Here is a 14,644-nt window from a genome sequence, read left to right as displayed (position 1 = left end):
AGAATTTTCTATCCTAAATTGCACTTTTTAAACATTTTAAACACCTCTAATAACTTAAAAATTAAGCATATTCAGACATGTATTAAGAACCTAAAAATTAACTGTCATCTTTCAACAGAAACTGGAAAGGCATTGAGTATGTTCCCTGACTCATTCACTGGTAAAAATGAAAATTAAGAACATAAAGACTGCTTGTTTAGCTGATAATGGCAACTTCAAACCAATAGGAAACTTCATATTTAGTAGTAAAACATCACAGATATTTCCATAAAAGGCAAAAACAAAAAGTGTGGTACTATATTCATACATTTACTGTTTTCGAAATCTTGACAAAAAGAGTAAGACCTCAGAGAAGATATAAAGAAGAAAACATTTAATTCAGATTAGCAAGAAAACAGGTATCTAGAAACATCAACATACAAGAAAAAGACTGACAAAACTATGAAAGTATGTGAAATATTAGAACTATGCTGGGTATATGACTCAATGTAGAGAAATATCAAAGGCACAGAAAAGTCACAAGTAACCACAAGTTTCGAGAAACACTTTAAACCTAAAGAGCATGGTGGGCTCGCACCCAGCCCTTCCCAGGTGCTAGGCCTCCTTCTGTTCCTCCACCTGCCGGTCTTCCGTGGGCGCCAATCTCGGCTTCTCTTCCGGGGAGGACAGTGCACTGAGCTGGGGTGCCTCGCACCAAGGGCATGCCAATCAGTGGGCAGCAGCCTACCAACCTAGTGGCTGCACAGCAAAAATAGTCAGAGCTTGTCACCTGGGGGTAGGAGGCAGGCCTACCGCGCAGCTGTGGTAGCAGAGAGCCCCCAGTTAAAAAAAAAAAAAAAAGCATAGTGGTAATAGGATTAGTACCAGAATAAAAGAGTATCAGCGAATAAAAAAGACAAAAAACTCAAAAGGACAAAAAAAAAATCAAATAAGCAATTCATAAAAGGAACATAAGAAAAAATATTCAACTTCCATAATAATTAGAAAAAGACAAAACAAAGAGAAAATACTTTGTTTACATTAGAATGGCAACTACTTGGGATTCATGGTGGCTCAGACAGTAAAGAATATTGTTAGCGATAATGTACAGCAATGAGTAACATCATACACTGCTGATATAAGACTTCAGTGTCATAACTATTTTCAGGGGCAAATAAGCAGAACTGTGTATCACTTTGATACACCAAAGGGCTTCCCTAGTGGCTCAGATAGTAAAGAGTCTGTCTGCAGAGCAAGAGACCCAGGTTAGATCCCTGGGTTGAGAAGATCCCCTGGAAAAGGGAACAGCAACGCACTCCAGTGTTCTTGCCTTGAGAATCTCATGGACAGAGGAGCCTGGAGGGCTACAGTCCATGGGGTCCCAAGGAGTCTGACAAGACTGAGCCACTTTCACTTTCACACACCAAAGAATATTTTGAGATATCCATCTTAAGTGTTACTAATAATATATTTTTAAAAGGTAATGTATCAGGATATCTACTGCTGTACTATAATAGCAAACAAACAAATTAATAATCAATCCCTAATAGTTAAAAAATACTGGAAGATCCACTAAAGAATAAAGAACAATAAGAGAAATTAAGAACACAGTAGATACTTTTTATTGGTGTGAATATTAAGTACACAAGTAGCTACAGAATTCAACATACTTAACAGTATACACTTTGAAGTCAGACATACCTCTTTGAATACAGGTATGATCATTTCCTTCTTAAATAACCTGTCCAAGATACTTATCCTCTCCTTGCCTCAGTATCTTTATCTATGAAACTGAGACTATTATAATGCCTGCCTTCATAAAAATGTTATGGAGATTGACATAAATAGAAAATTCTTAGACATATAAGTAGTCAATAAGTATTCAAAATTTTATGCAATTATGCTTTAAAATGAAAAATAATATATTTCTAAACATTTATATATGCATATAAGTGATATTTCAAAGTCTGGAAGGATAAATGCCGAACTAGTTACAGCAGTTCCCTTGAGAAGACAACAGATACAAACTTTTACTTAGACCTGATATATCAGTTTCAATTTTCAAGTAACAACATATTTGTGTGATTTATCTTAACAGTTAAGCTCATTCCACTTTTCCCAATCTCTTTCATGCTAATGCTAAACCAAGGCAGCAGAGACGTTTATGAATGTAGACAGAGTAGTGACTCAGATAGACACTAAGCTCCAGAAGAGACAGGGAAAGAAGGCTAGCATTGGAAACACAAATTCCCAGCTTATGCCATGAGCAGCAAGCAACAGCTCCCTCATAATCATCTGGGTCAGCATATACCCAAAGTAAAATAGGAACTTCAAGCACAAAGATGAGTACAATCAATTAAAAATTTCAGGGCAGGCAGAGGTAGGGATTATACAAAGGGCAAACAGAAAGCTAAGAGATATGAGGGATATACCCAGAAGCAACAACTTTCATCCAAGAGGAATTATAGAAAAAAATAACTGAGGGGGGGAAAAAAAGGAGAAAAGTAAGGAAAAAACTTCACAGACCTAAAAAAAAAAAGTTTTCCAAAGAAAAACTAATTACCAAAACAGACTAAATTAAATTTTTTTAACACTTAGATAGACATACTATGTACTATGTTAAGATTTCAGAAAACCCATATGAAGAAATACCAATAACTCAGAATTTTTTAAACATCATTTTAACTACAAAGGAATAAAAATTAAACTGACATCAGACTTGTCATCAGCAATACTAAATGCTAAAATAAAACAATAATATCCCCAAAGCTCAGGGGAAAAGTCATTTTTAGCCTAGAATCCTATTGCCAGAAAATCAACAAGGATAGAAAAAATAAAAATATTACTTGTGAGCAAAGACTGAGTTAATAGATTATTGCTAACATATATAAAGATGTACTTACAGATAGAAGACAGCAAAAGACCCTAGGAAAAAACTCAGATAACTCAGATAAATAGCAATGCTCCACAAAACAAGTAAAACTCATGAGCAGACTAAAATAACTGAGGACCGACCATCTTTAAAACAAATATTCTGGAACAAAATACAAGATAATTACAAAATGGGAATTAATGGACTTTAAGATTGTGGAATAGGGAACAAAGGAATAAAGAAAATGATCAATCTAAAAGTTACTTAGGCTTCAAACTGGGTAAAATGACAAAAATATCATCAAATAAATATGTGCTATGTATTACCTTATAATAAAATAGCATAGAAAGGTTGAAAACTAACAGGTAAAAATGATACATGAGGCAAATGCCAACCAAAAAAAAAGTTAAGTATATGTATAAAACCTACATGTAACATATTAAAAAAATTCAAATTTAAAATCCAGTAATGGAACAAAAAAGATATTTCTAATTAATAAAAGGTACAATCCACTAGAAACATTATGTCTGATATACCTAAATAATACCACTTCAAATCACATAAACCAAAAATATATTTTTTAAAATTTAAGGAAAGACTAATAAATTCAGAAAGATAGACACACCTCTTTCTAAACGCTACAGATGAAAAAAAACAATATTAAAAATGCATTTCTCAACTAACATGCTGAAGTGAAGAAGTGAAGTCTCTCAGTGAAAAAGTAAATAGAACTGTATACCCAAAAAACCCAGAATACAAATTTTTATGAACAAAAATCAACATACATTAATATTGACTGTGCATATGGTGACAAGGGAATATTAATAAATTCAAAGACCAACTCCTCCAAAAAAAATTCACACAAGGCCACATTCTCTAGCCATAACTTAATACAGTTAGATAAACAATAATGAAATGAGAGGGAAAGTTATCTTCTTATAAATTAAAAAAAAAAAAACTTTAGATTAAGGAGCAGTCAGTGGTAAAATAATATAAACAACGAAGTATCAACAAAATACCACCCAGGGAATTCAACTAAAATGATACTCAGGAGAAAACCTAAATGCATATATTAATAAAGAAGCACAAACTCAAAAATGCTAGTAAAAGTTATAAACCCAAAGAAAGTAACTACACTAAAAATTGAAAATTATCATGGGAAACTCAATAAAACAGCAAGCAATCAATGAAATCTAAAATCAGCTCTTTGAAAGACTTCCTACAGGGGGAAAACAAGCAAGGAAAATCAAAAGAAAGCATAATAAACCACACTAGAAATTAAGAAAATATAATTATAAGATAATACACTTGGTTCAAATATTTAAGTATATTACATGTTATTAATGGAATACATGAAAAAGACTAAGGGATTTTAACTTATTGCAAACTCAATAAAATTCAGCAGTGGAAAGTGGCTGCCAAAAATGTCAATGCAAACTTAAAACTGGAGAACGGAAGTACACTGTCAGAAAAAAAGAACATTCTTTTTAGTAATGTATTTACTTATGAGCATCACAGATAAAAAGAGAATTTTAAAAACAGTAAAATACTAGCAAGGATGGGATGATTTGGGAGAATGGCATTGAAACATGTATAATATCATATGTGAAACGAATCGCCAGTCCAGGTTCGATGCAGGATACAGGATGCTCGGGGCTGGTGCACTGGGATGACCCAGAGGGATGGTACGGGGAGGGAGGTGGGAGGGGGATTCAGGATGGGGAACACGTGTACACCCGTGGCGGATTCATGTTGATGTACAGCAAAACCAATACAATATTGTAAAGTAATTAGCCTCCAATTATAATAAATTTATATTTTAAAAAATAATAAAAACTGTAGAATAAACAAGAGGATGACCAGGTTAAAGAATGACCTAGAACAATGCAGTAAATGTCAGAAAAATGGTGGACATTTAGCCTAGAAAACACAAGATAATTTTAATGGCTTTCTTTAAATAGTGCAGATTTGTCATGTAAAAATTACAGAGAGATGCACAGAGAAAGAGACAGACACAAGGTAGAGGGCAGGAACAAAACAATGAAAGGCCAATTTTGTCTCAAAATCTGCAAACGTTCATTGTTTTGGATGTCCAACAAAAGAAGGAACTGCCTTATAAAATTAGAGCCTTTCTTTTCTGTCATTAGAAATGCTGATGCAGAAGCCAGATAACTACCTGTCAGAAATAACAAACAGTAGACTCCAGTGCAAGGTGTGATGTTAGATTACTCACGTCCGTTTCACTTCGAAGATCTTCTAAGTCTACACTGCTGGCTGAACAAAAGTTGTTGCCTAAGAGGAACACTTAAAACTAAAACTTCAAATTTCATTCCCTAGATTTTTGGATCATGCATACTCAAGCTTAACAGTCTCGACGACTGCACATCTTTATTATGCTCATGTCCTTTATTTTTGTCTTATATGCCTCTTTTTAGGTTTTTTTCTCTATAGACAGAATACTCCTATTTTCCATCATCTTTCTTTGCTGTGACCCTGAACTCTAATAGTAATCAATAAATGCCTCTGTTTTGGTCTAACAACTCCTTGCCTCTTTATCTATATACATATATAAACCAGTCTATCTCCACTGTGTTCCTAGCCCAACACTCTCCCAAACATTGCCTCAAAGAGAAGTCTGAAAACATTTCCCAGCTGTGCTCTCTACACCAAGAGAACACATCCAGCCTCATTCTTCCACTGAACCTCAAGTACATTATTCAAAATCGATATATTTCTACTATCACCATTTCTCCAATTCTAGTGAAATTCTTTACTTGGAGGAAATATATCCCCAAATATACATTTCTATACTTCAACAGAACATATATTAAAACAATCATTTTTAAAATCCCAAGCAATACAGTCAAAGGGCAATGGGAAATAGTTCGGGCCCCTGAAACATGAGTGCCTTTTATCACAGTTGACCTCTAGATTTTAAGTATTCAACTATATAGTAATAAAGGACCAACTACCCTTCATCTAGAGAACTGAAGTCCCAACTAAAGCTAGCACTTTCAGGCTGCAGAAAGAACCTGCTATTTAACTCCCTGAAAAGAATGCAAAGGCAGAGAACTGCCTACTCTAATTCCTTCCCTCCATTTCTCTAAACTAGCCTCACTACCCCCTCTTAGCTTCATTCAACTTTCTTACCTCCCCACTCTCATCCCTCTAAAACTATTATATCAATCTGTAATATATCTTATCATTGGCCATACTGATACAGTGTGAAAGAGTGAAGGACAGGAGAAGGCATGCTGCAATCATGGTGTCACAAAGAGTCTGACAAGACTTAGCAACTGAACAACAATACTGATATATCAGTATGCATTTCTTTATAAACATAAATCTTCCTATCTTTTCATGCATGCTGAGTTGCCTCTGTTATGCCTGACTTACAACAACAGTTACCATGTTCATTATTTTATATAGTTATTTTTATTTCAATGAGATTTTTTGTATGCAATTTTTCAGACACACAAAAAAATAATAATAAATGCTCATGTACCTTTCACCGAGCTTAAGAAATAAAATATTAGACTCAACAGAATTTCTAATTAACACATTTTTGTTAGTTTTAGATTCTTAAATTCACGTCATAAAAATGGTGATGAATTTAAATATGTGGAAATGGAAATGATAAAGGTGGTAGGGAACACTTGACCATGTTAAATGTATATACATATATTACCTAACGTATGTTAATGAGTCACTTGTGAAAACACAAGCATTCTGATTCTGAAGTCAAAGGGGGACATTTAAACTAAAACTTTATGTTTAGTAAGGTTACAAAAAGTCATAGCTCTTTATGTACCAGTTGGTGTCACTACAACTGAGAACACAGTAACAGGACTATGAAGAGACCTAAAGCTGATTTCTATGTAATAAGAATATATTGTATGCATGAATAATACTCATATATGAAGCCTACTGTTAATTTCAATTTAAGCCTGAGATAAATTAGAGAAGATGAAAATATTTTTAAGAAATCAAATCCAAACATGACATTCAGAATCTCCTGAAAATTAACATTAAACAATCTAGTAATCTTGGTATTAATAAAACTAAAAACAAAAAAACTTCCCAAAGGTGAGAGACAGAGATAAGGCCTGAGGAGGTAGGGGAGGGAGAAGAGTTATAGAAAAAGGACCTGAATCTCTTACCTGTGGGTAGCTTGATAACTGTGAAAAAGACTTCCTCTTCTGTTAACCACTGCTACTCAGTTCATTTGTATAAGCATAAAAGCTAATGCAGATTTCTAGATCAGCTTTTTTTGAGCCTTAATTCCTTGTTTGGTACATATTCATTTAAAAAAAAATAGGAATACAGTAGATTGGCTACATATTAAAACTCCTTTCAGTGGTTCACATCTGTTGTATAGTTTGTGCAGCAAACATCCTATCAACCACAAAAGCCAGAAAACATCAGACAGCATGTCAGTGAAGCTCACAGAACACTCAACGTACATCTTCCAAAGGACTGTTGCAAGTGAAGATGCCTAGAATCAGAATTCTTTTGTATAGCTTTCTAGGCTGCCAACTATTAGGTCTGCAGCAACTGTGTGCAGTTAAGTACCTCTCACATATTACCCAATAGTATCAATAGGTACAAATCTATAAATGCAGAACAGAAACTTAAAAGGCTTATAGCTTCCTACTATTTCACTTATTCACTGGCAATTGTGGAGGTCTCAGTACTCCTATTCTAACGCATCAACTCTGTTCTTTCAGTCCAAAAGGCTGCATTCTTATACATTCCAAACAGAAAATCCATGACACATATTATTTGCTGCCCTAGCACAGCCAGACTGCAGTTACAGCTAGCTGGCGCCAGTAAGAACAATTTACATAAAGCAGTCCACATTTCATGACCAAACTGAAGAATAGTGCTGAGTAAACCCTCCCCCATTTGTTCCCCAACAGGCACTGACTGGTTCTAGAATATATCTAGTTATCTATTTACTAACATGATTAAAATCCAGGTAATAAGAAAAAACCAACTTAGAGTTCTTATATAACTGAAATTCTAACCCCACTACATCAAAAATATTTTTAACCTCCAGAGATATTCAAAAGCCTTAATTTGTGGCATAGATCAACATGATTACATAAATCCAATGATTGCTACTTTAACAAACATTGAAAATATAAATTATAATTCACATTAGCTAAAAGCTGTCCTTCTTCTACTCTACAGCTGCCTCTCAAATTTTAATTAATCACTTAAATAGTAAATGATCATTAAATAGACGTGTTCTTAGAATCATATTGCTTTATGTTTTACCAGATAGTAAGATAATACATCTTCAAGTGTCACTATTACAATGTTTAAATTATTCGACATACTTACCACTGGTGAATATTACAAAAGTATGCACTCAATATCAACACTTAGGCATGTTACATTACAAGTATCTACATAAGAACATATTTTGTGTGACATATTCTTTTTGAACTTAAATCACTTATGTATTGTTTTAATGGATCAGATCTGACTGGGTAAGAATTGAGTTATTATCTATGAAAGTGTTAGTCGCTCAAGTCCATGTCTGACTCTGCGACACAATGGATTACATAGCCTCTGTCCCTGTAATTCTCTAGGCAAGGATACGGGAATGGGTTGCCATTCCTTTCTCCAAGGGATCTTCCTGACCCAGCGATTGAACCCAGGTCTCCCGCACTGCAGGGAGATTCCTTACCATCTGAGCCACCAGGAAAGTCCATTTAATATGCTAACTAAGGGTTATCCAAAATCTGTTCCTTATTTTTTAATCTTATGTTCAGTTGTCTTAAAACACAGGTCTTAAGTTATCCCTACTGTGCAGTAAATAAGGCTCTGAAGGAAATGATAAAGCTATATAAAAATAGGACTTGGTAGACTTCTAATATGTGGATAATCCTAAATGCTACCCACATCATCTCTGATAAGCAGTAGTAGATTTTCTTAAAAAACAACTATATTCCCTTCTTAGGATCTGTGCTCCACCAGCATCATATGAAGGGACAGGGACAAATATATAAGATCGTGTGACTTCATACAGTAGACACTGTGCAAGTTAACACTTGGTGGGAGGAAAGATTTTATACCAAAAGAAAAATTGATCATAAAATCTCAGAGTCAGAAATCATCTAAGTATTGTATTCATTCCAGTTTTAATTTTGATTCCTCCCTCTTTGTACTTTATACACCCAACTCTTTGAATAAATGTACTTTAAAATCAAAGGACCTAAAGTCCTTTAGTACAGCATAAAATATAATGTTAATAACAAGTAGAGACTGTTTTTTAAAGCAAAATAAATTAATCTCAACAATGAATTAATTAATCGTAAGAAGCTCAAATTTTCTGCAGACTGCTTATCTAAGTGCCAAGAATGGAAGTTACCACACTAAAATTAAAATTGAGAAACAATGTTTCTCAAACTAACAATGGTAAAGAATCAAGGTTTTATTTCTAATCCATTACGGATTAGTACTCTTGTAAAACACAATGAAGATGAGTTATCTGGGGGTGACAGAAGCATATAAAATATATGACTTTTATTCTTTGATATGATATAAAATTATTTTCTTAGATTGATGTAAAATTTTCTAGACATTCTTAATTTTAGTTATCTAATGGAGGACCAGGAACAGATTAACTGATAACTGACCCTGAACTGACCCACAGAACACATTTTGAGTAGGGTTCACCTAACTAGTCACTACCCCATCCCACCTCCAGCATTTTCAGTTGAGCATCTCATATTTACTCCTATGTTCCTTTTTTCCCTGCCCCAATGTAAACTCCTTGAGAGCAAGTGATCTTGTATTCCAGCCATCAAAACAGTACCTGGCAAATTAAGAGGGGCATAATAAACATTTATTAAATTTGTTGATTCAACTGATCAATTCACAGTACATTTTTGTTTCACTGTATCATGCTGCCCTAGCACAAATAAAAACTCTTTGTTTTGTCCCCTTCAGGCTCTTGAAGGTCTTCAATCTGAGATTTAAACACCTTGCTCTTGGGCATTGTTACTGTGTATCAGCCAGGGCCCTAACAATCCTCTCTCCCTAAATCTAGTACCCCAGACCTCTCAATTTCATAATGATTTAAAAAAGAAACACAGAGCAAAACAATTCATGCTGGAGGAAACCTTGTGAGGAACAAGGAAGGAATCTTACTCATACTTTATTTGTATCATACACTACACTAGGTACTTTGTTTTGCCCATTTAAATCCCAGTATAAACTCTATACGGTACTTTATCCCCATTTTAAAGAAAACTGAAATTCTGAAAATAAACAAATAGCCTCCATCCCATAAAAAATAATGAATAGGACCAATTGAGCACTTACTCTAAATAGGCATTATATTGATACTCTGAGCACTATTCTAACAAATGAGTAGAAGAACATGAATTCACCTTGACCCTGTTTGATGCTAAAGTTCGTATTCTTATCCATAGTCCAACCACCTTCCTCATTTAATGGTCACAAAATGGCATCTAGAGCTTAAATAATTTATCCAAACTATGCAACTACTCACTAGCAGCACCAAAACAATCACTTCCTGCCTTCTACACTAATACTTTCTGCTCTTCATACCATGATGCTTGTATGTCAGCAAAAAAAAAAAAATCAGTCAGATGACTCCTCTGGGCAGTACTTCAGCAGAGAAGGTAGACGCCCTCAGATGCAGAAGCAACTCTAGACTTTTTTTCTGGTGTTAAACTCCCCCTTCTCATTAAACTCAAAGATTTATTGAGTAAGCACTATTTTCATTATTTCCATACTTACACATTAATGTCCAATAACAGACTTACAAATTACTAATAGAGAACACTCAGTGAAAGCTCTAACCTGAGCAATTTATTAAAAGTCCCTTATGTGAATAAACTTTATTCTTTCTTCCAAATAACTTTCTCTTTCAGGAGTGTAAGAAGTGGGAAAACTAGGGAGTCAATCAATGTTTCCTGTGCAAGTTAACTGGATTTTCAACTTTCCCTAAAGCTTTCTAACTTGAAACTCACTTTCTAAAAATGAGTAACATTCTTCTAGCACATCACTGCAGTTACCAATGTCATGGCATTACATGAACACTAAGAAGCTGGCTTACACTGGAAAATGTGGAATTCAAATTCACATCAGATCACAATTATACACTACCATGTTTCATGGATCATCAAGGAAGTCTTCATATAGCTGAGATGGTAAATCTTTTATACATGGAAGTGAAATATTAACAAAAACAAGTATATATAATGGCCTATGAAATTATCTAGTCTAGTACAGTGAAGAGAACTTTCTATTAGGAACTTACTCATTTTAAGTGTTAATATTTCTTACTGGAGAAGGAAATGGCAACCCACTCCAGTGTTCTTGCCTGGAGAACCCCAGGGACGGGGGAGCCTGGTGGGCTGCCGTCTATGGGGTCGCACAAAGTCGGACACGACTGAAGTGACTTAGTAGTAGTATTTCTTAATCAATTTTAGCAAAACTCTTTTATAAAGTTCATTCCATTTACCTGTTCAGTAAATTGCACATTGTGAATATAATTTAACATTTTTTATTCAATATCATCATTAAAAACATCAATAATGATATAACAAATAAATACAGTAATAGATTTAATACAGTGATAACATGTAAAGAAAATTTATTATCACATTAAAAGACTTTGAGGAACTTTATTATGTTCCTAGTTTGTATTTTTTTAACCACTTAACTTTCAAATGAATGTCACTTTTTGCTGATGTCAGTGGATCTCCTTCAATCAGTAACCATAGTACTCTAATATAAAATCCAGGACAAGACAAATGTGTCATATCTTCTAAAGAGTAAGCTGATTTTACATATGCTATCTCTCCTACCACATGAAGTAGGTTAGATTTTACTTATGTTTACTTTCTTCTCGATGAGAAGCTGTATTTTAGATATTAACGGCCGCCAACAATCTGTGAAGTAAGCAGGATAGGGATTTAAAAAGAACAGCTCACAGGAGCCCAGAAGGTAATGTGAATCAATGAAGAGGACCAGCTGTGAGGAGGACGCCTTATCTGAAGGAGACTATGTACTCAACTGTAGATTATTTTTCTCAAGCAAAATACATTTCTAGCACTACCCAATATTCTATTTTCTAAAAGATGAGACATACAGATTTTTTGTGTAAAATCTGGCAACTTTAAGTATTAGAGAAATATAGCAGTGGTTAAAACATTAAAGAAGTCTGCTCGCTGCCAGTTTGTGGCCACTGAAACAGAGCTATACATACTGTAAGGACTCTCATCTGTACTGAAACATATAAAACTCTTAGGCCCTGAATTCAAGTTATCTCTTTAGAAAAAGTTATTTTCTCACCGCATGTGTGGACTACTCAGCCAGACTGGAACTGAAACATTTCTCCTACTCTAATTTCTGCAATGACAACATTCTATATTGGCTTGACTTAATAAATACATCTGCCACTACCCACATACAGCAAAGGAAGGCTAATTTATTCAACAGAGAGGACCCAGGAGTACAAATATGAATATATCAATTACCAGGTGGATATAATGGTGTTAGTTACCACTTCTGAGCATGAGTTCTATGAGAAATTTCCCATTCTTTCTAAACATAACACTTTCCCTGATCCAATCGTATTTGATATAGTATATGACATCTGAGAAAAGAAACTGAAGAGCATTCAAGTACTACAGGAAAATTAGTATGCTAGATATTTGTGGAGTATTTTCTGGTATTATTCAAAAACATTATGTAAATCACCAACATATCCTTGCCAAATAGATAGGATTTTTTTCTTCCATTTTATAGATAAGGAAATGGGAGTCAGAAAATGTAAGTTAGCCAAGAAAAAGATAGCAAAAGTATAATTCAAATATAGGTTTGAACTCTTGGTCAATGTTCTTTCTGCTACCTCAACATTTCTCTTGAAGATTTATGCTAGCAAAATGGCTTGTGAAAAGGGATAAACAAATGAGGAGGGCAAAAAGTGACAAAATAATAATGTAACATGTTAATTACCCAGCACCCAGATTTATTAGGCCCTCAATTATTGAGCATAATAGCTAACATGGAATTCAGCATAGAAAATTTAAAAACTGTCACCAATCCAAAAGTAATAATCCCAGTGAGGTCAAGTTTATGTTTATAGTTGCTTATGTTCATAGCTGCAAAAGTACAACATGGCACTGAATCAGAAATGAGTAACCACAGTGTATTGGTGTTTCCTCTTGTCTAAGTAATAATCAGTGGATTCATCTTGTGGAGGGTAAGGTGGATGTAAATTTTATAGTCCACAATAGAAGGCAAGAAGAATGGATCATTAAAATTTCCTTGAGGCCCTACTCTGAAGGTTAACAGAAATTGATCCATAATTTCAACCTAGTCAGTTTCTCTCCAGCAATAAAGAATATAAAACCAAGTAGCTGGTTTACATCATACGCAATTTTTGAAATACAGTGAGCTGTTTGTACTATAAGAAGCCAAAAAAATAAGAGTGATTAGAGTGATAGCACATTCACTTTCCTATTTCATACTCTAGGGTAAAACCTCACTGAAACGAAATGCACAATGGATAGAATCGCTCACATCTATTGGATTTGTCACACATATTGGATTCATAGTTCTTTTACTTTTTCACAGGCAAGCTCATATGTACATTTACATAAAGAAATGTTCAGATTATGAGAATTTATTACGGCACACAAAATAAGTCCTAATAACTTTACAAAGTAATAAATTAATACATAAAATGAACATACTGCAGCTGTTGATAAAACTGAGCTAATGATCCCAAATACATTTTAGGCCACTGAATAAATAAATACTGCTTAAGCTAGGAAAAAACAATAATGTTGCTAAAAAAAAGTTTAAAAATAAGAACAAGTAAAAACAATTTCAGGGCAAGGCAGCAATTTTAAACTGTTAAATCATGCAAATATAGGTCTTACACACTACTTTCATGAAAATTTGTATATCAGAAAAGAAATGAAGGATATATGTTCTAGAGTATTTTTCAAGCTGAATTCCACAGTCCCTTAGCACCTAGATGTCTACAAATAGGTGACCTAGATCCTAAAGACCATAATTGTCATACATGATCTGGTTTCAAACTTTCATTTTTATCATAACAGCCTAACTGTTCTCATTTTATTAAGTAAGTTTATAATAAGTATATGTCATAAGTTTACATTATAAAATACACAATAAATATACCATTCATATATCCCTTTTATATGCTAGGATTCTTCATAACAATTTAAGGTGTAAAAAGTTGCTATTTTTTAGAAGCTGCTGTATTTAGAAAGTGCAAAACTTACTGTTCTATGTCATATTAGTCAGGGATATATTCATAATACTCTTATTGATAAAGATAGAGGGATGCACTATATCATTTAGAAAAAAAACTTACGTACTGCGATTTAAGTATCAGTGCTTTAATTATAAATAACTGTTCTGCTACCTGAAATAATACAGTAACAAAAATTTAATTCTCCTACTTTCTGGGTCACTACCGACTTACAATATCTCAATAAAGTTTTCTACTTCAGAACAACGTTAAAAAAGCTTTTTGAAAATTTTGAAACTAAATTAACAAAGTTACTGAGTCTTAGTTTCAGTATACTACAGATTTTAACTAAGTTAAACTGGACACACATAATATCACTTAATTAACTAAAAAACTGAGATTTACTTTGGTCCTGTTGCATAAGACTATATTAGATACAAAGAAAAAGGGTATCCAGACCTAGAAAACGTGAGCTACTTCTAAATTCAAAATCTGAATCTGAATGTCAATTTAAGCAAAAAATA

General features: G+C 33.8%; 1 protein-coding gene across 4 annotated transcripts in view; it reads right to left on the bottom strand.

Annotated features, from left to right (window-relative positions):
• LOC120858881 (activating transcription factor 7 interacting protein) overlaps positions 1–14,644 on the bottom strand; it is a 115,993-nt gene that overhangs the window by 81,278 nt on the left and 20,071 nt on the right. The window lies entirely within an intron of this gene.

This window comes from Oryx dammah, unplaced genomic scaffold, assembly GCF_014754425.2.
Source record: "Oryx dammah isolate SB20612 unplaced genomic scaffold, SCBI_Odam_1.1 HiC_scaffold_29, whole genome shotgun sequence".
Lineage (NCBI taxonomy): Eukaryota > Metazoa > Chordata > Mammalia > Artiodactyla > Bovidae > Oryx > Oryx dammah.
This window is presented reverse-complemented; position numbering and strand designations above follow the sequence as displayed.